A 27895-nucleotide genomic window follows, 5' to 3' on the forward strand; every position below is an offset into this window, starting at 1 on the left:
TAAAAGATTAATTGATGACGTGTTTCTGATTTGGGAGGGAAATGAAGAACAATTAAATCTATTTATTAATAAATTAAATAATAATGACCGGAATATTAATCTATCCTCTGAGTGGAACGAGAAAGAGATACATTTTCTAGATGTGACAGTGTATAGAAAAAATTATAGATTGGAAACTAAGGTATTTTTTAAAAACACTGATCGAAATAGTTATCTACCCATCTCTAGTGGCCACCACCCCCAGTGGCTACGTAATATTCCAAAAGGACAAATGACTCGTGTACGAAGAAATTGTTCAGAATTTGACAATTACATCGAGCAAGCCAATATTTTAGCAAAAAGGTTTTCCTCGAAAGGATATGACCATCAGGTATTGCAGAAAACAATCAGAGATGTGGGGAATACATCTAGATCATTATGTCTAAAAGACAAAAGAGAGGAAGAATTAAGTGCAGATCAAGAATTGATTGTTGAAACAAAATGTGATAGAGAATGGGGATTTATTTCTAACTTTCATTCACAATATAAAGATGTAGAAAACATCTTTAAACGTCATTGGCATGTTCTGATGCTTGATAAAAAATTGTATTCTGTATTACCTACCCTACCTCAGTTTATTTACAAAAAAGCTTCAAATTTTGGTGATAAAATTGTAAAAAAGGTCATCAACCCCCCTAAACCCCCTCCCACTTTTTGGGAGAAAAATATTTTTTTTCGCTTGTCGCAGATGTAAGGCGTGCCGTGAAGTAGCAAGCCCAATCAGATCTTTAGAGAATTTTTGCTCACCATCAAATAATTCTAGCTTCCCAATTAAACAATTTATTACATGCAATAGTACACACGTGGTATACGCCTTAACATGCCCGTGTGGTCTTATGTATATCGGTAGAACAAAAAGAAAATTGCGAGTAAGAATAGCCGAACATATACACAATATAAAAATTGGATATAAAGAGCACAATGTGTCACTACATTTCAAGCTCAAACACAACAGAGATGCCACGGGCCTGCGATTTTGGGGAGTAGAACAATTAAAACCACACTGGAGAGGCATAAATTTAGTACAGGAATTGTCAAAACGAGAAACTTATTGGATATATTCTGCTGATGTCCTCAGCCCTAAAGGCTTAAGTATAGAACTTGACATAAATTGCTTCATAAGCGACACTAAGGCCACGTACACACGCACGGACTGTTCGCCCAACCTTGTTCGTCAAACAATTTGTCAAACAGTCCGCTCAAAATTAGCATGAGCGGACTTGACCACACACGATGAACGAACAGTCCGCTGAAACCGTGCGCGATGACGTGAACGGCACGTACGACGGGACTAGAAAAACGACGTCCTATACACTGCAATGCAACCTTCGGCGTGTAAATCCTTTCTGAGCATGCGCGGAACTTAGTTTGACGAACAAGCCTACACACGAGCGGACTGTCCGCTCAAACCAAGTTTCAGCGGACAGTTTTACGGACATTCGGAAAAACTTTATTCGTCAGACTGTCCGCTGAAACTGTCCGCTGAAGCCCACACACGAGCGGACTGTCCGCTGAAACACTGTTCAGCGGACAAAGTTGGGCGAACAGTCCGCCCGTGTGTACGCGGCATTAGGGTCACACATAGAGCTTGCCACTTACTTGAATTTTACAGAGGATTGTTTCATATGAGTGGCACTCTAGGCGATTAGGCCTATTTTGATTTAAATTCGTGGTTAGTGGCTTTATGGTTCCTTTAAATAATTTTTGAAATAATCTTTTTTTTTTTAAATCTTTTAGAAATGTTTTATTTCAAATAATAATAATAATTTTTTCGAATTCTTAAATGGGGTATCTGATCTGTCTATTAATCATAAAGTGTTTTCTTATTTATATATATATTTTTATATATATATATATATTTATATATATAATTTTCCATATATATGATTTTTAGATGTTTTTAGGAAAACATAGTCCCGTTTAATGTATTTGTAGTCCCATGTTTAATAATTTTTCTAGCTTTTAACTTATATGAGTAGTGCATTTTTGACACTTTAAATTTTACATTTTATATTTTGTATTTTATAGTTCTCAATTTTTAAATAATAATTTAATGACTTTTACTGTGCTTAAGCACGATCGCATCGGCCGATTACGTTTTATTCATGGCCAAGTGTGATCGTTACATGGTTATGATTGATCGTTTTTCGTATAGGACTTAGGTTTAAAACGACCATTCAGGAATTTTAACTATGTATAACATGAACGATCGTATCGGCCGATCAGGTCCAACTTATGTTTCCATAGGTATATGCGATCGTTTCATAATAATTATTATTGTTTTCTTTATAATTAATACCTCATAAATTGGTCTATAGCTATGTGATTATTGGTATTAATATTTTTTGAACATTGCGCATACTGTTCACGAATATCTCTGCATTTGGGGTTGGTCTGCACAGATCACAGCTGCTCTAGATATGGATTATTTCGTGGGCAAAATCAGTGATTGGTGCAGCGCCCCGCACATCATGCAGTGATGGGTATTGATTGGTCCGTAATGTAGATAAAAGAACACTTCCGGTATTGTAGGTTACGCCCTCAGATGAAGTCGGATATGACGAAACGCGTCAGGGCGTAACCATACCGGAAGTGACGAGTGCGCCTCAATCCCTGCGTTCCAGCGAGCTGAGGAAAGGCAGTACACAGCGAAAACGTTCGTTCCTCCTCGAGCGCAACTGAACCAGTGAGATAAGGCACAGTACTTTTTCAATGCTTGAACATCTTTTTTATTTGGTACGCATGTATATGTTGGGTTTTCTTGTATAATAAATAGCGTTAAACAATATCACACTATGTTTGGACATTTCTGCTTTTTTATATGAGAAAACCGAATTCCAACAAGGGAGACATCTAGTGGCCAAAGAAGCATTGTTGAATGGCAGTTTAAAGGCTTTTTTGATCTTGGTCGTTCGGTGAGTGCATCCCCAAAGGGGATCGTGTGTGCCCCACAAGTGGTGAACTTTTATGGTGGAAGCTGCAGTTTAATCACAACAAAGAACGGATAGAATAAGCACCTTCTTTTCTGGACACTGATCAAAATTCGAATGAACTCACTTTATATAAAAAAAAAATTTAAAGTGTGCATGCGCTGCTATATATGAAAAAGTGGACTTCTTTTAAAGTTGCAATTTTTTGTATATTTTTTATAGGTCAAGGGTATTATCTAAGAAAGCAAGTTGGTCAGAATTGGGTGCGTAAATTGAGGCGAATGTATACATGCTACCAGCAATGGTGCCCTTTATGAAAATATAGCGGCCCCGAGGGTCTATTTTGCAGTCCACGGGTGGAAAAGGACATGTCTTGTATATTGCTATTGTAGTTCTTTTGGACTTGGACTTAGGGGATGTACTGTGAAACCACTGATTAAACATGTGGGTGGGTAGTCTGGGCAAGGAGTGGTGGGTAAAATGTGTCTCTTGTAGAAAGACCACTTGTGCCCGCAACTTCTTAAGCTCCAACCACAATTTATTCCACTTCCCTGGGGAGCAGAGACCTTGCACATTGTAAGATATTACTTTAAGTGTAGACATGGAAGAACTGGAGAGTAGATGAGTTGTCGAATGTCCCAACTCGCCTGGTGCAAGGACAGCAGAAAGGGCATGCTCCTAGGAAGGGAGGGGGGTAAGAGGGGTGAGGAAGGGAGAGGAGAGAAAGAGGGAAAGAAAAGACACAATGGGTTAGTCATGGAAATGACAATAACACAATAGCATAACATCAACAGTAGTATTGAACATGGCAGCGGTATGCCGGGGGTGAGATCCCCCTCGGTATGGGGGGGGGGGACCTCAAGCCACAGCCTAAAGTCCCAATAGGGAACTAAACCCATAAATGGATGGTCTATGTGGGGAACGTGTACCAACATAAGGGGGAAGATAGAAGGTCCCATCTCCGCCCATCACATCTGAAAGTAGCAGAACTTTAGTTCGGGGAAAAATTGTTGTAGTAAAGAACCAGTGTCAGCTGGCAGACCGTGGGGTCTGGGCGGGCAAGCTGGAAAATTCGATCCATATCCCGGGTGAGGGCCATAGTGCACTGCAGGGCTGTACCCAGGTTCGCAGCAAGCGTTTGTCGGGGAGGGGTGGGGATCCCGGAGATGGCCATCTTGGTGATCAAATAAAAAACCCCCACCCGCCTCCTGGTGCTCGGAGAAAAGAGAAAAATTGTGTTGTGGCATGTCCACCTCCGGCACACAATGAAAGGGATGGCAACCTCCGTTGGGCAGGCCCAAGATGAGTTTCCGAGCAGTCCCCAAAGCTGGAAAGGATTCGCCAGGGGATCTGGAGGCCAGAGTTGCCGGATCTGGTAGCCACCTGGGGTACAGCCTGCATCTAGAAACATCCGGGGGGCTCGGAATCAAAGCATAGTCATCATCAAGGGGTTTAGACCTTTTCTAGTGCAAATCAAAGCGCCAGTATTTGGCATTCAGCCGCACGGCTCAGTCCCAGTGTCAGTCTCTGGTAGTAGATGGTGCCGCTGAGGGGTCTCAGGTCGAGTTTTGCCTATCCCTCCTCCGATTTTTGCGTGTGACTGTGGACCACCGTTGAGGGAGTGGGATAGCCAGGTCGCCAGGGGGTCCTCTCCAGTCTGGGAAGTCCACAGGTTCCAAACCCAAAGATGAGAGAAAGTGTGGGAGATCGTCTTTAGTGCGCAGGGTAACCTGTCTTCCATCTTTGTGCACGTGTAAGGAAAAGGGGAAGCCCCAGCTGTATGTCAGTCCCGCGGCTTGGATTCCAGAAAGGAGGGGGCGGAGGGCCCTCTGCTGCATAAGGGTGTGCCTGGAGAGATCTTGATAGAAAGTCAGTCGTGCACCATCAAAGTCATAAAAGGGCTTGCCACACACTTTTTGCATAATACGGTCTTTGATAGTGTACTTGTGAAGTTTACAGATAATGTCTCTAGGATTGTCCGCGTCTTGAGACGGGGGTCTCATTGCTCTATGAGCTCGGTCAATCTCAATGGGAGAAGAAGCTGGTAGGCCCAATATATCCCTGAAGATGTCCGTCAGTGTGGGGATAATATCTCTGGAGGCAGTAGCCTCTGGCAGGCCTCTAATCCTGATATTGGCCCACCTGCTGAGATTTTCCACATCATCTAATTGTCCCAGCAACATGCCAATCTGATGGTCTTGCATCTGAATTCTAGACTGCAGCAGAGCAATGGTGGGGAGAGCCTCCTCCAACTTCTCTTCCAGTGACTCCACTCTGTGACCCAAATGTGTGGTATCCATTTTAAGTTGGGCAATATCAGCAGTAAAAGCTTTCTCCATCCTGCTAGTAAACCTCTCCAGGTCCTCCCTGGTGGGGAGAGACATAATATGGCGGTGGATCACTTCATCCCCCATGAGGTCAGAAATCTCTGAGTGGCCATCCAGGGACCCAGGGGAGACAGGGGGGGCGGAATCGCTCACCGATCCTGGGGATGGCACCGGAGAGGCCAGGGAGGCTGTCCCTTTCGGCGGGTGAGACGCTGCTGCGGCTGGCTGATATTGGATCCGTCGTGGCCTTGTCCGCGAGAGCCCGGGAAGTAAAGTTCCAGCTGTCCCTGTCGCATTTTATCACCCTGCGGCAGTCGGGAGGAATGCCGCGAATGCTGGGACATGGAGACCGTTGCCGGTAGCCGGTATTCCCCGCTGAAGCTGGCGGTATAAGCGCCGATGGAGCGGAGCTGAGGTGAAGCACTTCCTCACTCCTCCATGGTCAGGACACGCCCCAAAGCTTATACATTTTGACCCCGTATCTGGCACGCTTGCTGGGAAGGTACTGTTTGAATGACAAGTGGCCAGAAAACGTAATCAGGGACTCATCAGCTCAGACAACTTGATGGGGAGTAAACAAGTCTGCAAAACGTTGGTTGAAGTGGTTTAGGAGGGGCCGAATTTTGTAGAGCAGATCATATCCAGGGTCTCCATTAGGACGACAGAGTTCATTGTTGTTGTAATGCATGAACCGCAAAATCTGCTCGTATCGTGCACCTGGTTATGGAGGCAGAGAACATGTATTGGCGATGTATTGGCCAGCATACAAATTGCTTTGGACCACAATAGATCTATAGAGATGTTCGGTGAAAAACAGCGAATAAAAATCAAGTGATGTAAAATCAACTGTTTCCACCAGAATGCTGGGTTGGCCAGTGAATGGGGGAAGTACGAGTGCTGCAGAAGTTGTGGGTTTCCAATTAGGATTGGCGAATGCAGCAGGAAGGGCACTATGGGCACGACGGGCCTGTGTTTGTCTTCTTCTTGGTGGCAGCGGGACACTACTTGTGCTTGCCACCTCACCAGCTTGAACTGCACTTATTGGACTCACCACGTCACCACGTGATACTGCAGTGCTGGTTTGACTACCACCAGGGTGTACTAGGCCGCTGGTGCTTGCCAGTTCACCAGAAGGATGAGCGGCACTAGAACTTCTCTGCTCCATACGAGGGACCTGCGGTACTTGCACCTCAACGACAGAAGAAGATCGGGGTCTGGAACGCCTGACCTTGGCAGGGACCACAAATCCGTAGTCAGAGCTATCTGTCATGGAGCCACTGTCATCTACAGGATCATATTCTGAGCCTGAATCTGAGTGACTTCCTCTTCACTATCTGTCATGCTCAGGAACGTGTAGGCCTCTTAACTACTGTACCTTTGATTTGCCATTTTGGGCTCTAAATTTAGTGGTACACTAGTGAGGCTCACAGGTAAAAAAGCACCTAGGCTGTCAGCGACTGTATCAAAACGCTACCAAAAAAACTGTTAGCAAACAAAGGGATCAGGCCTGACTCTGCGAATGCTGCAGTTATGTGTTTAGTGTTTTGTAAGTGACAGTGATCGATCGATACTGCACTTGGATGGGCTGGACTCGGCAGAGGGGCAAAACGCAGGTGCTAGCAGGTATCTGGGCTGATCCCGCCAACATTTTTGGGAACCCTAAACTGCTGAGGAAGCTAGTATAGATCTGATCAGATCAGATATTGATCCATTCAGATACTATACCACTAGGGCAGGTGTATGCTGCGTGCGTGGGTGTTAGCGGTACTGGCACTAACCTGACGCACTAACCTGATGCTGCCTGGGGTGACGCAGACCCTAACTGACACTAAAACCTAACTTATATCACCCATCAGGTGATCAGGGGGTTAAACCTTTATTAGGTAATAAACGGCGGGTGCCCTGACACTATAAAAAACAAACTAATAGTTATACGGTGATCACTGGTGAAAGGTTTAACTAGGGGGCAATCAGGGGTTTAAAAACGTTATTAGGTAGTATATGGGGGTACCTGAAGCTATTAAAAGCTGATGGCGAACCTAAATACTTACCTGCCTAACTAGCGTCACCTGTGACACTAATACAGCGATCAGAAAAACGATCACTTAGTGACACTGGCGATGGGGGGTGATCAAGGGGTTAAACCTTTTTTAGAGGGGTACCCTAGACCTAAAGTGGGCTAACACTAACTGCCCTACCACTTATAACAGTCACAAATTACACCAATGCAGTAATCAGTAAAAAAAAAAAAAATTGCTATTGGTGTCACTGCGACAGGGGGTGCGAGGAGTGAGTGATCGGGGAGTGATTGGGGGTGAAAAGTGTGCCTGCGTGTTCTACTGTAAGTGTAGTGTTGGTGCAAACTCACATTGATGTCTTCTCTCCTCTGCGCCGGACGAAAAGACTGACACGAGGGGAGATGACATCACTTCCTCTGCCTCTGTTTACAATACAGGAGCAGAGGAAGGATTCCATTCACCGGGAGCGATCATGAGGGGCTGGCCATGAATAAGCTGCCTCCTCCTCAGCACGGATCGCTCCCGAAATGATGCCGACCACGTACCCATACATTACTTTGCCTGCCCGTGCCATTCTGCCACAGTATATATGCGTGAGGTGGTTGGCAAGTGGTTAACTCCACATTATTGTCACCGATAATAATGTCTGCTCAGTTGCTTATAGCATTCACTTAATCAAAACACAATATTTAGGAATTTATTCCTTTCTAATGATGACTTAATGACCTGTCTTGATGCTGCACCACTTGTCGACTGCAATATGTATATACACATTGTGGTTTGCGAGTTGTTTACTGGGGTTATAACTTAAGTTACCAGCCATAACCCTGTTATTATTTTTTTTCAGCCAATGACTGGCTTTCTCATGAAAGCCGTCTGAGCAGCTCATTAGCCGCTGGATCACATTCAAAAGCAGCGGGAGGGGACGTTCCCCCCACCCCTCAACAGTGTTTATCAGAATTACTGTTTTCACCGATGCACCCGAGAAACGATCAGACGGTGCAACCGGCTGATCATATAGGCAAACAGAGAGCAGATCGTCTCTGATCGCCTCTATGGCCTTGGAGGACTGGTCTAGGGCAGAAGTAAACAATTTTTTTTTCTGAAGCAAAAGATCCAATTTTTTTTGGATCTTTTGCTTTTTAAGGGAAAGGAGAGATTTGGGGTCTTTTTGACCCTAAATCTCTCCATAAAAGAGACCTGTCATCCATTACTATTACAAAAGGTGTTTACATTCTTTGAAATAGGAATAAGGCGCCTTTCACACATACTGACCATTTAGGTCCACCTGTTCATTTTTTCAGGTGGACCTGAGCGGGCGCTCCATGTACCTCTATGGAGCGACAAATGTCAGCAGTGACATGTTCACTGACATCTGATCCGCTCTGCTAAATCCAGATGAATGGAAACCCTATTTTCCATTCGTCTGGCAGAACGGATCGGATAAAGATGGGCAGTCGGTCCATTTTCATCTGCTCTCCACATAGAGGAGAGCAGAGATCTGACAGGTCTGTCTCTGCATAGTTAGTGAAGATGGACCTGTCATCCACCGGCTCAGTGGGCATTAGTGGATCAATCCCTACTGTGCAAGTGGAGTCCATGAAAACTGATCTGTGTGTGTGAAAGGGGCCTAAAAGTCATAAAAAATTTAACAAATTAAAGGGACAGTCTGAAAATATAAAATAAATTTGAAAAAAAATGTAAAGCACCCCCATCCCTTTGTGCTCTTGCAGAATGCACAAATAAGTAATGCATTCATATGTACATGGTGTTCACACCACACATATGAGATATCATCATGAACATTAGAGCAAGAGCAATAATTCTAGCACTAGACCTCCTTTGTAACTCGAAAAAGGTTGCCTGTAAAAAAATTTAAAGCATCACCTATAGAGATTTTTACGTTTTGTTCTTTGTCGTCATTCCATGAGCTTGTGCAATTTTTAAGCCCTTGTACACGCGGTCGGACATTCCGACAGAAAATGTCCGATCAGATCGTGTTGTCGGATAATCCGACTGTGTGTGGGCTCCATCGGACTGTTTCCGTCGGAATATCCGACGGACAAAGTTTTAGAGCTGGGCTGTAAAACTTTCCGACAACATGATCCAATCGGACTTTGTCCGATTTTGTGTAGAGAATTCTGATCGAACAAAGTGCCACGCATGCTCAGATCAAATTCCTAGACCAAAGCTATTGGCTACTAGTCTGAACGTAGTCCCGTCATAATGAAATAACGTCATCACGTTCTGAACGATCGGATTTTCTGACAACTTTGTCCAACTGTGTGTATGCAACAGTTTTGGACAAAATCCGTTGGACAAAATCCGACGGATTTGGTTGTCGGTATGTCCGACCGTGTGTACAAGGGCTAAGTCCTAACATGCATGAAGGAGTTGACTTTCTCATACCTATCCATACTGTTTGGCATATGGATGAACTTTCACATATTTACATGATTGGATCCATGCCTTCATGCCTGTATTTGGGTACTTGTACTACTATAAAGTAGTGGGTGTTTTTGTAGTGATTTTTTATGCATGTTTTTAATATAACTGTATTAACCACTTGAGACCCGCGCTATAGCCGAATGACGGCTACAGCGCGGATCTCCTTTTCCGGGACTACGTCTATTGACGTAGTCCCGTGCATGAGCGGCCTGCGCGCCCCCTGAGGGGCGCGCGTGGCATGCTCTGTGATCGGCGAGTCTATGAGACTCGCCTGATCACCGATCAGAGCAAGGGGTCGATCCCGACCCCTTATCACGTGATCAGCTGTCAGCCAATGACAGCTGATCATGTGATATAATGGAGCCGGTAATCGGCTATTATTCCTCCTCGCGCTGACAGCGCAAGGAGAAAAAAAAAGAGCCGATCACCGGCGGTCGTGATCGGGACATCAGTCCCGATCACGGCCAGCCCTGCCAGTGCCCACCTGCCCCCTCATCAATAAAGATGATTAAAAAATAAGTGCCCCCCGTCAGTGCCCCCCAGCAGTGCCCATAGTGCCACCCAGCAGTGCCCACAGTGCCACCCAGCAGTGCCCACAGCGCCACCCAGCAGTGCCACCCAGCAGTGCCCACAGTGCCACCCAGCAGTGCCCACAATCTGCCTCAACAAAGGTGCTGCACCCCAGTGCCACATATCCATGCCCATCAGTGTCATCTACCAGTGCCCATCAGTGCCCAGCAGTCCCGCCCATCAGTGCCCAGCAGTGCCACCTATCAGAGCCACCTATCAGTGCCACCTATCAGTACCCATCAGTCCCATCTATCAGTGGTACCTATCAATGCCCCTTAGTGCCACCCATCCGTGCCACCCATCTGTGCCACCCATCCGTGCCATCTTATCTGTGCCCATCTTTGCCCATCAGTGCCGCCTTATCTGTGCCCATCGGTGCCGCCTTATCTGTGCCTATTAGTGCCGCCTTAACTATGCTTATCAGTGCCCACCAGTGCAGCCTATCAGTGCCCACCAATGCAGCCTATCAGTGCCCACCAATGCAGGCTATCAGTGCCCACCAGTGCAGCCTATCAGTGCCGCCTCATCAGCGCACTTCAATGAAGGAGAAAAATGACCTGTTTGCAAAATTTTATAACAAACTATTAAACATGATTTTTTATTTTTATTTTTTGCATCTTTTTTTGTTTGTTTAGCAAAAAATAAAACTCCCAGCTGTAATTAAATACCACCAAAAGAAAGCTCTATTTGTGGGAAAAAAATGATAAAAATTTCATTTGGGTACAGTGTTGTATGCCCGCGCAATTGTTCAAAGTGCATCAGCGCTGAAAGCTGAAAATTGGTCTGGGACTGAGGGGGGTTTAAGTGCCCAGTAAGCAAGTAGTTAAAGATTATTTTGTTTATATACATCAGGAGTCTCAAACTGGTGGCCCTCCAGCTGTTGCAAAACTACAAGTCCCATCATGCCTCTGCCTGTGGGAGTCAGGCTTGTAACTGCCAGGCTTGCAATGCCTCATGGGACTTGTAGTTTTGCAACAGCTGGAGGGCCGCCAGTTTGAGACCTCTGATATACATACTTCCTCATGTTGTGCCCACAAAGTTTCCTTTTTTGATAAAGTTTACTTTCTCAATCCTTTTTTCTATTATTTGGATGTTGGCAAGGTGGGGGTCCTTCTTCCTTGTATCATCTTTCATATGTTCCAAAAACTGGGGTATATATTGTGTTTTAATTCGTTTTTTTAATTCATTAAAGTGTATTTTTTTCCAAAAACATTGCATTTGAAAAACCCCTGTGCAAATAATGTGTGACATTGAAACAACCGCAATTTTATTTCCTAGGGTCTCTGCTAAAAAATATATGTATATTTAATGTTTGGGGGTTATAAATAAAAAGTGCCAGAAAAGGCTTGGTCTTCAAGTAGTTAAAGCTATTAATGGTTGTTCTTTTTCCTTTAATGCTAGTGCAAAGAAAAAAACTTTTCTTTTTTTTAGTATCTTAATTTTTCTGAAGAATCTACTATCACTTAGGGGACAATAAAAAAGGCTTAAGGCTAAAGGGCAAACAAACACTTTTCCAGATTCATCAAACAGACAAACTTTCTGGTTTCACTGGGAGTATTTGTCCAAGTTTGTGTTCATTTTTGCTTCTACACTGCTTAATGGCCACTAGGAAATCGTGCAGTGAATCTGATTGCCTCATGCTCTTAAAGCTGTGTGATATTGATTATGTAATGCTTGGTTTCATCTCTGTCATTTAACAAATTACACAAGATGATAACAAATAATTACTAAATTAAATGAATATTATATAACATTGTCACTTGTTATATTAGCTACTAATGCCAGTTGTCCCAAATTGCAATACCATATGATTGATTTTGCATGCTTGTGACAAGTTTTTCTTCAGTGCACACTAAAGTGCACAGTAAAAAACATATTTTGACAAGGAAACAATTGTCTCTAGAAAAGTGGTGGATTTATGCAGTTTCTTGTTTGTTTGCATCCATCTGCATGATTTAGTTTGGATCCATGGGCAAGCAGTTTAAAGTGTATTTCCACTTTTGCAACCAAATTGTGATATATTTTACATGCCCCCATTCACATAGCATAGCTCAAAAATATTAAAAAATTGCAGCTTACTTTTTTTAGATGCTCTATTCTGAACCCTTCAGCAAGGGAAAACAATCAGGTAGTTTCCATTGCTTAGGAAGGGGCTGGGCAGAAGTGTTTGTCAAAATTACCCCTTCTGTACCCCTTCTGTACTTTGAAGGCAGAGCTTCATTATCAATTGTAGATAGATTTTGAACACTGTCTGACCTAAAGGGTTAAAGGTGTAGAGGTTGGGCTTTGTGCTGTGTATGTTAATGAGGACAGACCTTGGACAGAATAACTTTAAAGGGGTTGTAAAGTCTCTCTTTTTTTTTTTAAACAAACATGTTATACTTACCTTCTCTGTGCAAGGGTTTTGCACAATGTGGCCCTGATCTTCCTCATCTGGGGTCCCTCCATGGCGCTCCTCCTCTTCTCGAGTGCCCCGCCGGAGAAGCACTTTCCCTGGGGGTACTCATGTGGGAGCGCGCTCCCGCGTCCTGCGTGCTATGTTCGTTGACACAGATGGTAGGACCTGGCCCCGCCCTCCGGCTCCCACATCACTGGATTTGATTGACAGCAGCCCAAACAAATGGCTCCTGCTGATATCAATCTATCTAGTGAGGACCCAAGACACCGGCTGGAGCTGGTGTGCTCATCTCCATCGCTGGAAAGACCGGGTTCAGGTAAGTAAAAGGGGGGCTGCTGCAACACAGTAGGTTTTTCCCCTTAATGCAAAGAATGCATTAAGGTGAAAACCCCTGAGGGTTTACAACCCCTTTAACATTGCTCAAAAAACCTTACAGTCAGCCATGACACCTCCTCCTGAGAAACATCTAAAAGGTAAGAAAAATGCTGTGAGAATAGGAACACAATATAACATTTATAGGTAAAGTTGATCCAGGGAAAATCCAATTGATCAGGAAATAATTTTTTCCCCTGCTGTAGCAAATTGGATCATGCTTTGCTGGGGTTTTTCGCCTTCCTCTGGATCAACGGTGGGTCTAGGATTGTGTATATGGGATTCTATTTTTATTTTTTGGTTGAACTAGATGGACTTGTGTCTTTTCTCAACCTAACTATGTTACTAAGTAGACACAATAACAAAAGACTTTATAGCTTATAAATAAAGTTAAAAATAGGTATAATTGTGGTGAACCTGCAAATGATATACTTTTGGAGTACAATACAGGACACAGGCTGGATATTTATAGACCGTGGGTTATGAGGTGATTGGACACTCTTTTTTTTTTAGCAAGCAATGCAGAGTAGTTAAGGAACAGTGGGGGGGGGGGGGGGGGGGGTGGTTACAATAACTAAGGAGAGTCGGCAACAACAAGGCAAACTGGATGTGCCAACAGGCCCAACCTTGGAGAAGGTATGAACTGAATACAAGGTGGTGGCTTTGCAAAGCACTAAAACATAGGCTTGATGCTAGAACAACCAGGAATCACCCACTAATATGGTAGAAGTGAGTATGTAAGAGTGCAGGAGGAGTCTTGACCTTTAGAGTGTAGGCTCTTGAGATAAGTTGCCCTATCTACCTGGTAATAGGGGATTTTGAAGCAGGACATAAAAACTGACAGTTACACCCCAAAAAAGCGTGATCACACTTTTTTTTAGGTGTAACTGTCAGTTTTTATCAGCATACAGGTCTTCACTGAATGGCACTGTTGCAGATTGATGTTTGAAGAACTGTCTTTATACATATTTTTTATTGATCAGTTCAACATTTGTTTTTGATTGGTACATATTTTTTTTTCATATGCACTGTTTTTTTACGTATCTTAAATTATTTGGAATACATTATTATGGACTTTATTTTTCACAAAAATGAATTTGTTTGAATTTATATGTTGTTGATTCACAAAGCACTTTTGCACTTTGATGTTATGTATATACATCAAATGTGTGTGTATTAATTGGGTATAAATGATATGTTTTGAATGATACTCTATCAGTTGGTTCAGCATTCTTTTACCACAATCTTTAATGTTACAAAACATGAGTCGGTTTTTGACAAGTCCTTTATTAAAAAAATGTGTCTTCTTCCTCCAGTGTTTCTTCTCCCTCTTCTCTCTTTGGTGGTTTCTTCTTCCTCTGGTGTTTCTTCTCCCTCCTCTCTCTCCAGGAAACACAATTCTTTATTAAGGAGAATACATCCTTGCTGGGCAGTACACCACGCCCCCCGGCAGGGATTGAACCCTGTGCCCCCAACTCTGCCGGGATAACACAATAGCCCTGTGGGAGTGATTTCCCCATGAATACTGACTGTATTGATAGGTGAATCTAGTGATTTTCTTTCCAGAACCTGGTACACAGACATACTCAAACTTCTGTTACACAGTCCCTGGAAAATTCCAAACAGGCCAAACCTTTTTTTCTCAGGGTCCCCTGTTCCATCTTGCTTCTCAGTCACTGGCTTTAATGGCATGGCTGTTGAAACCCAGGCCTTGATTCAGCCGTACCAAACTGACTCACCAGATCAAATAGCTGGTCAAATCATAAACCAGCAGTTGCGCTTTTTTGCAGTCAATGATTGAATCAGAGGTTTTCGTTAGCAAGTGCACCAGGTCACCTCAGATAAATCATACCGTGATATCTATATCTATATATATATATATATATATATATATATATATATATATATATACAAAAGAGGGGATAAGAACACTCCAATAGTGTGAAACCGCTTGTAAAACACTTTTATTTAATCACTTCTTGACCAGCTGCCACAGTTTTACTGCGGCAGAATGGCACCGGTGGGTGAGGCAACATTATGTTATGTCCGGCGTGCACCCCCTAGGCAGCTGCAATGATCGGATTAGTTTCAGAACTATTCAGTCTTCAGAAATCATTGGCCTGGACCTGCTGATCAGTTCTGACTAATGAAATCCTCCCCTGCTTGTATAACTGTAAACACAGATAGGGAAGTCATGGAATTATTTTCTGTTCCAGAGGGAAGAGAGAGGACAGCCAAACGTGAGTTGCACAAACACTACACTGATATAGTACACATAGGCACATATTTCACCCCCCGACCACCCCTGATCATTCCCCCAGTTAACCCCTTCACTCCCTGTCACTGTGTCACACAGCGAAGTGTTCATATTTTTCTTTTATCACTGTACTGGCGCAATTTGTGAAACGAATCAGTGTTAGGGTACTTAGTTGTAGCCCCAGATAGGTCTAGGGAACCCCCCTAATAAAGGTTTAACCCCTCGATCACCTCCTGTTATCAGTGATCACTGTATTAGTGTCACCGTGAGGCTAGTTAGCAAGCTATTTTTTTATAGCATCAGGGAATCCGCTGTATATTACCTAAATAAAGATTTGACCCCCTGGCGGGTGATATCAGTTAGATTGTAGTGTCAATTAGGGTCTGCGTCGCCCCAGGCAGCATCAGATTAATGCCAGTAGTGCTAACACCCACTCACGCACCATACACCTTCCTTAGTACTATAGTGTCTGAACAGATCTATACTAGCGTCCCCAGTATTTTAGGGATACAAAAAATGCAGTGTTAGCAGGATCAGCCCAGATACCTGCTAGCACCTGGGTTTAGCCCCTCCACCCAGCCCAACCCAACCAAGTGCAGCATCAATTGATCACCATCACTTACAAAACAATAAACACTTAACTGCAGCATTCGAAGAGTCAGACCTGATCCCTGGGAATGCCAACAGTTTTTTTGGTAGCGCTGGAAGCAGTCGCTGACAGTCAGTGCTCTTTTTTCCTGTGAGTCTCACTCGTGTACAGTAAATTTAGAGGCCAAAATGTCCAATCAAAGGTACACTAGTGAAGAGACCTACATGTTTCTGAGCATGATAGATGAAAGTAAAGAGGACCTCCCCATCTGTTAGGCTCAGAATACGAACCCGTAGACAGCAGCAGTACCCTGACAGATAGCTCTGATGACGGAGATGTGGTCCCTGCCAAGGTCAGGCATACCCGACCCCATTCTTCTGCTTTTCTTGAGGTGCAAGAACCGCAGGGCTCTCGTATGCAGCAGAGAGCTGCAACAGAGAACAGTACTAGTGCCGCTCATCCTTCTGGTGAACTGGCAAGCATCAGCCTAGTACACCCTGGTTGTACATCCAGCCACTGACCCAATTCACAATATGCCCGTGTTCTCTGCCTCCATAACCAGGACACGATATGAGCAGATCTTGCCGTTCATGCATTTCAATGACAATGAACTTTGTCTTCCTTGGGGTGACCCTGAATACGATTGGTTCTTCAAAATTCCGCCCCTCGTAAACCACTTCAACCAGCAATTTGCAGCCTTGTTTACTCCTGATCAAGGTGTCTGCGTTTGATGAGTCCCTGATTAAGTTAGAGCCGCAGAACTGCTCAGACTACATAGGGTGCACTGGTAAGATTGTGTCGGACTTGGTGTCACCTTTTGAAAAGGGGTACCACTTGTATGTGGACAATTATTACACAAGCGTGCCACTTTATTTTTTTATTTTTTTTTTAAGCGTGCCACTTTTTATTCACTTGTTTGATCATGGAATTGGCGCATGTGTCACCATGTGACGTGGAGGGATAATAAGAATGTTTTTGTTCTGTCCTCCTTTCACGCAGACAAGACGGTCCAAATTCCTACAGCATCTGGTGTTGTGGAGAAACCCCTCTGTGTCCACGAATATAACCTAATATGGGAGGGGTGGACCTCAATGATCAATTGTTGGTGCTGTACGTAAGCCTGTAAGGCCAGACACTGGTATATAACAGTGTTTGTATACTTATTCAAATTGGCTCTGCTGAATGCTTATATGCTATACAAAGCTGCAAGATGTACTGGATCCTTCCTTAAATTCCAGGAAGAGATCATCACAGCCCTTCTGTTTCCAGGCAGTGCTGTGGCCCAACTTCCCAATCCAAATTTAGTGAGCCGGCTGCATGGGAGGCATTTTTCGCATGTCCTTCCTGGTACCCAGGGCCGCCATCAGGGGGTACAGGCAGTACTTTTGTAAGGGGCCCGAGCGTCCCAAGTGGCGGGGCCGTGGGCCCGCTCCCCACCTCATTTCACATGAAAATACACAGTCATCTGATCATAGCCCGTGCAGCAGAGAATACAAGCCTCATCACATTGGCTAGTACTGGAGCAGGGGGCGTAGTCAGCTTCTTAGCCTAAAAAGTGAACCCAGCCCTCTCAGGTGCATGAAGATAAGACAGAGCGGCATGGAGGGTGAGTCACAAAAATGGAGTGTACCTCTGTGCCCCCTCACTTAGTCACTCACTTAATCCAATAGTTGGAAGTTGAACACTATTACATATTATTATCACAACACCTAAAGCTGGCATGATGGACTTCCATTGTGAAAATGAGGATGATTCTGGGTGGGGAAGAAAGTTACATTGTGGAGAGCCTCTTCACTATGTAACTCTCATCTCCACCCACAATTATCCTCATCCATTTTCACAATATATCCCCACCTCCCCGCTAAATCCTGGAGAGGGATGGATGATGTTGGGCGGAGGTGAGGATCAGTGGCAGTTGGTGCTTACATTTTTTTTGGGGGGTGCAAACAAACTGAAAAATTCTGAAAAAGATTGTGGCGGTGGGACAGCTCCTCGGTGTCTTCTCCCGTCCTCGGCTATGACTGGATACCTGATAAGCATCTAATCACAGCACCTGTCATTTCAGCCAATCAGGTGATGGGTAACAGATCTGAGCACCTGATTGGCGGAGAGGCGGTTTAGTGTTAGGAAAACTAATATTGATTCGCTTTTTTAACGCAGCTGAATGACCTGTGAGCGCCCAGCATGGCGCTTGCAAGTCACCCTTTTTGACGCCTATTAGAGCCTATGGCTCTAATCGGGTGCTTAAAAAAAAACTGCAGCTATAATTCAGGCGTCCCGCGCCCGAAAAGGGACCGGGCGCCTGAATAGGGGGTGGCGGCGGTGGCCATGGATAGAGTCATGCAATCTATTGATGGTAAAGGGGTGGCTGGAGGAGGTGGGGATATATTGTGGAGAGGGATAAATGATGATGGGCAGAGGTGGGGATATATTGTGGAGAGTGTTAAAATAAAAGTGGGTGCACCGACTCAAGACTCAGTGGGATGGGCAATGGGTGCATTTGGTGGGACGGCCAGGGGGCGGGCCCTGGGGAATGTTGGTGTTCAGGCCCCAGGGTCCCTCCTGTCCTGAACAACCTGGTCTTTGCATTGGGGACTGTTTTGAATGCTACCACAAACTAGTAGAGTATTAGCATAGGGTACAGCATTGCACAGTCCTAGGCACATTTACACAGGGTCTCGAAAAATTAGATGGCCATCACATTTTGTGAGACCTTAATCTGGAACATTTACAGTTAACAGTTTGTATACAAGTGCAACAAAAAAAAACACACACAAAAACAAAAAAACAAAAATAAAAAAAAATAGTTGTGGTTTTATTTTTCTTCTCTATTGTTCTCTCTCTTATGTTCACTCTCTATTGTCCGCTCTATTGTCCGCTCTCTCTTGTTCGCTCTCTATCCGGATTGCCCCATGCTTCGGCATATATTTTTTAGGCACAGATTGTGTTAAAAAAATCAATTTTTTTATTGAGTTAATGTTTTATTGTTACCATTGTTTGCTTTTCAGGTACGCCATTCAGCTGCAGCACTGATTTATTTATCTTAACAGCAATAGCGTTTGCTCTCACGATATGAAAATCAGCGACTCCAGCGCTGTAGGAGGTGATTTCACCATCACACTTAAGAAAAAAATGGTGCATGTATGCCCATCATTAGAAGTGGGTGTATGAAGGGTGCTATTCTACTGGTGGGTATACCCAATGATGAATCTCTTTTTTTCATTCAGCCCACAGGCTGCTTGAAAAAAATAAGTTTACAATATAAGCCCAACAAGTATGTTGCTGGACTTTGAGTGGTTATACCAGAATGATGCCTGCAGGTTTAGGTATGATCTTGGTATCATTCTTTTCAGCCAGGGTCAGCTTTCATGTGAAATCAATCCTAGTGGATAATTAACCTCTAGACTGCTAGACAGCAGTGGAAGGGAATGCCCTCTCCCCCTCCCCCCACCGTCTTCCATGGTTTTCTTGAGCTCTCCTTTCCCAACAGGGAACCTGATTATGCAGCCGGTGGTTCTGCCAGCTGACCATAGAGCTGATCAGAGACCAGAACTGCTCCAATCATCTCTATGACCTAAGAAACCAGAAGCTACGAGTATTTCATGACTTAGGTTTCGCTGGATATAAACAGCGCCATTGGGAAATTGGGAAAGAATTTTATCACACCGATTTTGGTGTGGTCAGATGCTTTGAGGGCAGAGGAGAGATCTAGGATCTAATAGACCCCATTTTTTTCAAAAAAACAGTACTTGTCAGTACCTATTGCTATCATAGGGTAGATTTACATTCCCTGAGATAACAATAAAAAATATAAGAAAAATAAAAATGAAAGGAACAGTTTAAAAATTAAAAAAAGCTAAATAAATAATAATAATAATAATAAAGCACCATGCCCCCCCCCCCCCCATGCTCACGCGCAAAGGCGAACACAATCGTTGGTCTGGTGTCATATGTAAACAGCAATTGCACCATGCATGTGAGGTAGCACCGTGAAGGTCAAATCGAGGGGAGTAATTTTAGCAATAGATCTCCTCTGTAAATCTAAAGTAGTAACCTGTAAAGAATTTTAAAGGCTTTTAAAAATGTATGTAGTTTGCCGCCGCTGCACGTTTGTGTGCAATTTTAAAGCATGTTGTGTTTGGTATCCATGTACTCGGCATAAGATCATCTTTTTTATTTCATCATTGGGCAATATAGTGTGTTTTAGTGCATTAAAATGAAAAAAAAGTTTTTTTTTTTTAATTGCTGTTAAAAAATTGCTGCACAAATACTGTGTGAAAAAAAAAAATGCAACATCCCCCCATTTTAGTCTTTAGGGCATTTGCTTTAAAAAAATATAATGTTTGGGGGTTCAAAGTAATTTTCTAGCAAAGAAAAACATTTTTTTCATGTAAACAAAAAGTGTCAGAAAGGGCTTTGTCTTCAAGTGGTTAGAAGAGTGAGAGATGTGTGACATAAGCTTCTAATATTGAACATAAAATACCAGTACAGTTTAAAACCCCCCGCAAATGACCCCCTTTTGAAAAGTAGACACCCCAAGCTATTTGCTAATAGACATGTTGAGTCCATGGAATATTTTATATTTTGCCACATGTTTTGGGAAAATGACAAACTTTTTTTGTGTACAAAGTTGTCACAAGTGATTGAAAAAAGACAATAAAAAATAAAAATTACACAAAGCTGTCACTAAATGATATATTGCTCACACGGGCCATAGTCATATGTGGAATTACATACCAAAATGCATTCTACTGCTTCTCCTGAGTATGGGGATGCCTCATGTGTGAGACTTTTTGGAAGCCTAGCTGTGTACAGGACCAAGCTCCGCCTTCAGGATATCTAATGTCACGTACACACGATCGGACTAGTCCGCCAGACAATGCGCCCATGTGTGGGCCAAAATACATTCTGCTGCTTCTCCTGAGTATGGAGATATGAAGATACCAGAAGCAGCAGAATGTATTTTGGGGTTTGATTTCACAATATGAGCAATATATAATTTATTGACAACTTTGGGCAAAAAAAAAAGTTTGTAATTTTCCCACAACTTGTGGCAAAATATGAAATATTCCATGGACTCAACATGCCTCTCAGCAGGGTGTCTACTTTCCAAAATGGCGTCATTTTTGGGGTTTGTGATATCTTGGCATTTTATGGCCTTTAAAACTGTGATAGGTATTTTGGAGTGAAATCAAAAATGTATGCCCTGAGAAATCCTTAAGATGGTGCTTGGTACTTGCAGTCCTGTACAGCTAGGCTCTCAAAAAGTCCCATATATGAGGTATCCCCATACTCAGGAGAAGCAGAAGAATGCATTTTGGGGTGTAATTTCACATATAACCATGGCATGTGTGAGCAATATAAAATTTAGTGACAACTTTGTGTAATTTTATTTTTTCAATCACTTGTGACAAAAAAATTAAATATTCAGTGGGCACAACATGCCTCTCAGCAATTTCCTTGGTGTTTCTACTTTCCAAAATGGAGCAATCAAATACCTTTAAAAAAAAAGTTCTATTTGTGGAAAAAAAAGTAAGCTAATTTTGTTTGGGTACAGCATTGCATGACTACGCAATTACCAGTTAAAGCAGCGCAGTGCTAAATTGTAAAAAAAGTGCTCTGGTCATTGAGCAGCGTAATCCTCCGGGGCTGAAGTGGTTAAAACATTTAAAATTTAGTAGACAACAAATTGAAATAAAGGATTTTCTATACTGAAAAGATTAAACTATAGAGACATAGCTCTCCGTGAAATTCCCTTTAAATAGTAACTTTTGGGTTTTTTCAGTACCTTATCCGAAATGTAAAATCAATTTTTATAACCTGTGTTGTATATAAATGTGTTAGGTAAAAGATGAGATCTTTCTTTTGAAACTAACCAAATCAGAGATGAAGAAAGCCAGTCATAGAATACTGAAATTCAGAGCATCCTACCTATTTACACTAGCATTAATCTTAACAGCGCCAGAGAAGAAGGTATAATTGAAGATGGCAGTTCTGGAAGTAACTGACTTCATGCACATTAATGAAGCCACTCTACTAGATCATTTTGCTTTAGAGATAGCTGAGCCACCTCATATAAAAAAAGTTTAACTGAAATTTAATTTATTCCCTACAAGAGCTGAATACCTTTCTGTGCCAGACTAATAAATATATAGCTCCACAATCAATCCACGTAAGTTGGCATTTCTAAAGTAAAATTTTTCTCCTGTTGTAGTAAAAGCAAAACTCTAGCCACAGTTTAAATAATTACATGGGTGCTGTGTTACCCTATGTAATTACATTTTTCCATTTTTGTTATTCAAACACCTCTGCCAACCTACACTATATTACCAAAAGTATTTGGATGCCTTCCTTTACACGCACATGAATGGCATCCCAGTCTTAGTCCGTAGGGTTAAATATTGAGTTGGCCCACCCTTTGCAGCTATAAGAGTATCAACTCTTCGGGGAAGGATGTCCATAAGTCTTAGGAGTGTGTCCATGGGAATGTTTGACCATTCTTCCAGAAGAGCATTTGTGAGGTCAAGCACTGTGCCTGTGCCAGGGAAGACAGGCTTTCCATGTAAACGCCTGACACGCACGCATGCATACTAACACTTTTAGACACACACCTGTCACTAATACTGACATCAGGTGGGCTATTTAAACAGGGCTCCTACAGAAGTTCATTACTGTTTGGTCTGCAGCTTCTGTGTTGTATCCTGTTTCCTGATTCTGATCCAGCTTGTCGTTACCTGTGATTGCCTGCTGCCTGTTCTGATCCGGGCTTCTCTTAGCCCTTGTACACACGATTGGACATTTCCGACAAAAACAAAATCCGTTGGATTATTTCCAACGGATTTTGTCCGAAAGTGGTGTTGCATACACACGGTCGGACAAAGTTGTCATAAAATCCGATCGTTCGGAACGTTATGACGTTCATGCCTTGCGACAGGACTACGTTGTGGCTAGTAGCCAATAGCTTTGGTGTCGTAATTTGATCTGAGCATGTGTGGCACTTTGTCTGATTGGAATTCTCTACAAACGATCGGACAAAGTCTGATTGGATCGTGTTGTTGGAAAATTTTATATCCAGCTCTCAAGCTTTGTTGGTCTGACATTCTGACGGAAAAGGTCCGATGGAGCCCGCACAGGGTCGGATTAATCGACAACACTGTCCGATTGGACATTTTCCTGATGGAATTTCCGACCGTGTGTACAAGGGCTTAGACTCTGATCCTGGCTGCTGTTCTTCCGGTACTACTCGGCTTGTGACCTGACCTCTCTTCTGCCTACCGTCTATGCCTGATCTGCCCAATTGTTACAGAGCCAGCTTGTCTGACACTGCATCTCGCTCATCTAGCCTGCTACAGCTCACAGCCCTGCAAGCCTGCATCTGGTACTGCTCTATGGTTCATCCAGCCTGCTACAGCTCCCAGCCCTGCAAGCCTGCATCTGGTAGTGCTCTGTGGTTCATCCCAGCCTGCCACCAGTCAAGAATCATGTCAGCTCATCTACTATCTGCCTGCTGACCACCGCGACTACACGCATTATTGAACTGTTTTCAGGCACTTATACCCCACCGTGCTCCTGTGGCTGCTGTATCACTACCAGTAGTCCACGAGCCGGAGTTGTACAAGATGCCTTCCTCTGCATGTCAGGCTCACATTTCAGGTACGCAACAGTATCAAACAGCCATGTTTGAGCCTGCACGAGGATCCTCTCCAGTGGATAAAATATGTCAGCACCTTGCTTCTCTAACAGAAACGGTTAAGTCGCTTCAGGATGGATACGTGCGTCTGGAAGAGCAGGTACAGTCCCTGTCCACTCCAGCAACCACAGCTCCTGCATCTGATCCCCCACCCAAAGCAGGGCTTCAGCCAGCCATACAGTATTGATGTTACCCCCTGAGCCTTGAGTACATACTTCTGAGCGATTTTCCAGTGATAGGAGTAAATTTAGAGCTTTCCACAATGCTTGTCAGCTCTACTTTGCTCTCCAGCCACCGACTTTTTCCCTGGAAACCACCAAGGTGGGATTCATGATTTCCCTCCTCCAAGGGGAACTGCAGTCTTGGGCCCACCATCTGTTAGAAGAGAACAACGCACAACTAAACACCATACAAATGTTCTTTGACGCTATGGCACCGATTTATGATGACCCACAAGGTACCACCACTGCTGAAGACGCTTTTCATGCACTCCAGCAAGGCTGCAGAGTGGCCGAGAACTATGTCACTGACTTTAGACGCTGGAGTGCAGACACCAGCTGGAATGACGCAGCCCTGCATCATCAATGTCCTTTGTGTTTTTTCAGAAAGCCTGAGAGAGGAGCTTGCTCAGGTTGGGCTGCCAAGCGCTCTGGAAGCCCTAATCACTCTGTCCATTCAGATTGACCGCTGCCTATGAGAACGCAGGTCTGAAAGAACCACACAGAAGTTCCGTCCAGCCTGAATGTTGCCTATGATCCTTGCTCCTCCTAACCCAGCTCGTGGAAACTCCGCTTTCCTCACTTCAGAGGCGCCTGAACCCATGCAATTGGGCCTGATTCGTTCTTCATTGACGCCAGAAGAATGCCCACTCCGAGTAAATAACCTTTGCCTGTACTGTGGATAAGCCGGTCACTTTGTACGTACCTGTCCTGCCAAGCTGCGTAAGTATCTTTCCCTTTCTTCACTCAACCAGTCACCCCTGCCTGCCTTGTCTGCCAGCTCAACTCATATCACTCTGCCTGTTTCCTTCCAGCTGCCAGGAAGAACCGTATCAGTGACTGCTATTATTGATTCTGGAGCTTGTAGCTGTTGTGTTGCTGAGCTGCTAACAGTCCTTCGCAGCTGAGCAACACATTCCTCTAAAAAACAGAGAACAGGGACTCACTGTATTTCTGGCCAATGGGTCTCACCTTAAATCTGGACTGGTAACCAAGAAGACCCCACCGATACTGACTATCTCCTCCACCAACCATCGAGAGCTGCTGCATTGAGACACAATCTCTTCTCCCTTATTTCCCATCATCCTGAGCCTACCTTGACTACAGGCCCACAACCCACAGATAGTCTGGAAATCCGGAAGTGTTAATCTCTTCTCCCTTATTTCCCGTCATCCTGAGCCTATCTTGGTTACAGGCCCACAACCCACAGATAAACTGGGAATCAGTAAGTGTCAAGTTCCTGTTACCATATTGCCAGAGACACTGTTTGGAAACTTCACCACCATCACCTCCTACCTTGCTGTGTATAGTCACAGACCCTGAATTATGTCAAGTAGTTCTGGATTCTTACTACAAATACCTGGACATTTTCAGCAAACGAGGATCAGACACCCTTCCTCCACACAGACCTTATGACTACCCCATTGAGCTCCTTCCTGGGCTGAGATTCCCTTTGGGCTTCCCATTTTTATCTGAATGGGAATCAGGGGTTTTGAAGGGCTATATGAGAACCTGAAGAAAGGATTCATCCATCCCTCTACCTCACCGGCCGGTGCTGGTATATTTTTTGTAGAAAAGAAGAATCATTCCCTGAGACCATGTGTGGACTATCATGACCTAAATAAAATAACAGTGAAGAATCACTGTCCCCTTCCACTAGTCCCCAAACTGTTCCAAAGTCTCAAATCAGCAAGCATTTTTTACTAAGCTGGATTTAAGAGGGGCCTATAACCTTGGTATGCATACGAGAAGAGGATGAATGGAAAACTGCCTTCTGTACCCGATTTGGGCACTTTGCATATCTAGTTATGCCCTTTGGCCTTTGTAATGCCCCTGCCACCTTCCAGTACTTTATTAATGACATTTTAAAAGACTTTATGGGTATTTTCATGGTTGTTTACCTTGATAAAATCTTGATATTCTCCGTATCAGTAGAGGTGCACCGTGGGCATGTTAAAAGCGTATTGTGCTGGCTCCGCAAATATGGACTTTATGCCAAAGCCAAGAAATGCAACTGGGCATCCAGTTCTTAGGTCTGATCATTTTGACAGAAGGGATCAAGATGGACCCACAGAAAGTCTCAGTGATACTAGATTGACCAGCCCCCACAGACAAGAAGGGAATACAATGCTACACTGACTTTACCAATTTTTATCTCAAGTTTATCAAGAACTTTTCGGCTATCATTCACTCTATTACACAGCTGACAAAACAAGGTGTCCATTTCTGTTGGATTTCTGAGGCAAAAGCCGCTTTTGAAATGTTGAAGAAACGGTTTACCATTGCTCCTGTCTTAAATCACTCAGATAGTACCTTGCCCTATACTGTGGAGGTGGATGCTTCAGAAAGTGCAGTTGGGGCCACTCTATCACAACGTCAAGGCCTCAAAGAAGTGACCCATCCAGTGGCATTCTTTTGACGCAAACTCAAGTCAGTTGAAAGAACCCACGATGTACGGGATCGGGAACTTTTGGCGATCAAAGCCGTGTTGGAGGAATGGAGGTACTTTCTGGAGGGAGAAGCCCATCTAATTCTGATCTACACGGATCATAAGAATCTTGAATATCTATGATTCGCTAAATGCCTCAAACCACGTCAAGCTCGCTGGGCACTCTTTTTCTCGAGATTCTCATTCCATATTACTTACAGGCCCGGATCAAAGAACACTAAGCCTGATGCGTTGTTACGCATGTTCAAAGATCCAGATGACATCCTAATACCAGACACCATTTTACCAGCCAGAAACCTCCTACTATTGCACACTGACCTTTTGTCTCAGTTACAGCAAGCTTCTGCAGAAACACCCAGTCCTGCAGTGGTCATACTGCAAGCAAAGAATGGACTATTACGGAGGGGGTAAGCAGATTTTTGTACCTAAAGAGGTTCGAGCAATGATCTTGGGGGTTTGTCATAACCACCCTTTGGCAGGCCATTTTGGGTTCATAAGACTGTTGAACTTGTACAACGCTCATTTTGGTGGCCAGGATTGGAGAAAGACTGCAGAGCCTGTAAATGCATGCACCACCTGCATCCAGAATAAAAGTTCCCGTAACAAAGCTCGGAGTTTACACAGACCTCTGCCTATACCTGACAGACAATGGAAGATAATTTCTATGGATTTCATGGTTGAACTTCCATCATCTAAAGAATGTACCACTATCTTTGTGGTAGTGGATCACTTATCAAACATGGCTCATTTCATTCCTCTAAAGAGTACACCATCGGCTGCAGAAACCACTTGAGTGTTTGTAAAAGAAATTGTCAGACTTCATGGAGTCCCTGAAAATATTGTGTCTGATCTCGGTCTCCAGTTCACGTCAAGATTTTGGAAAGCCGCGTGCGAGACCGTACAGATTGAACTCTCATTCTCTTCTGCTTACCACCCAAAAACGTATGGGCAGACGGAGAGGAATAATCAAACCCTAGAACAATACATCCGTTGTTTTACTTATTTTGTTGAGGATGATTGGGTATCATTATTACCCCTAGTGGAATTTGCCTATAATAATGCCAACCATTCTGCCACCAAGCAATTTACGTTCTTTGCTAATTATGGTTTCCATCCCACCTTACCTAATCTTGTCACAGAATCTTCCATTCCAGGATACTGTGGACTTTTTTCTCTCGCAATAATATGTTACATAGTTACATAGTTAGTCAGGTTGAAAAAAGACACAAGTCCATCTAGTTCAACCACAAAAATAATAATAATAATAATAATAATAATAATATCATACAATCCCATATACCCAATTCTATACCCACAGTTGATCCAGAGGAAGGCAAAAAAAGATTTGCTAAAGCAGGGAAAGAAATTCCTTCCTGATCCCCGAGAGGCAATCGGATTTTCCCTGGATCAATTTTACCTATAAATGTTAGTACCCAGTTATATTATGTACACTTAGGAAATAACCCAGGCCTTTCTTAAAGCAATCTACTGAGCTGGCCAGAACCACCTCTGCAGGGAGTCTATTCCACATTTTCACAGCTCTTACTGTGAAGAAACCTTTCCGTATTTGGAGATGAAATCTCTTTTCCT

Source organism: Lithobates pipiens, unplaced genomic scaffold, assembly GCF_037356315.1.
Source record: "Lithobates pipiens isolate NorthernLeopardFrog02 unplaced genomic scaffold, aLitPip1_a1.2 Scaffold_19, whole genome shotgun sequence".
Lineage (NCBI taxonomy): Eukaryota > Metazoa > Chordata > Amphibia > Anura > Ranidae > Lithobates > Lithobates pipiens.